General features: G+C 32.0%; 1 protein-coding gene across 1 annotated transcript in view; it reads right to left on the reverse strand.

The window, feature by feature from the left end:
* Positions 1-681, reverse strand: part of LOC106869928 (homeobox protein ceh-1) — a 9976-nt gene that overhangs the window by 8446 nt on the left and 849 nt on the right. The window lies entirely within an intron of this gene.

Below are 681 nucleotides of genomic sequence, written 5' to 3' on the forward strand. Positions count from 1 at the left end.
ATATATATATATATATGCCAAAAATTAATCTATATGCGTGTGTTTTTGTGTGTGAGAAAGTGAGAGCATGTGTGCGTGTGTGTGTGTGTGTGTGTTTGTGCGTGTGATCATCCAAAGGAAGTAGATATCGATACGTATATGAAAAAGTATGTAAGTATATATACTGTGGAAATGTGTGCGGACAACGCACGAGAAAAAATATAGATAGATAGATAGATAGATAGATAGATAGATAGATAGATAGATTCGAAATTCGCAGCCTAACTTAATTACACAGAAAATATTGTTAGAAAGAGATGAGCAAACTGAGAGATAGTATGGATAAACGAAATGGAAGATTCAGTGAATGAAAGGATGGTAGATAGGACTGCATAATAACTAAAAACAAAATAAAAGAAAAAAAAAAGGAATGAAGCAAAAATATGAAGATTTTCCGTAACCTTTGACCGTAGAAATATATCAAGCGAAACGTATTCTGCTATTGGAAATTATCTACTTAGCGGAATCTGATCATAAACTGAAATGTTGTACTTAAAATGGATGATCCAGGCCTTGAGTTAATCGCTATGATGAAAGAAACAATTTATCAAATATGTATATAGTGTATAGTACTCTTAGAAATGTGTCTGCCGCGTATATGTATGCGAGTATATATATATGCATATATACATACATACATAC

This window comes from Octopus bimaculoides, chromosome 22 (assembly GCF_001194135.2).
Source record: "Octopus bimaculoides isolate UCB-OBI-ISO-001 chromosome 22, ASM119413v2, whole genome shotgun sequence".
Lineage (NCBI taxonomy): Eukaryota > Metazoa > Mollusca > Cephalopoda > Octopoda > Octopodidae > Octopus > Octopus bimaculoides.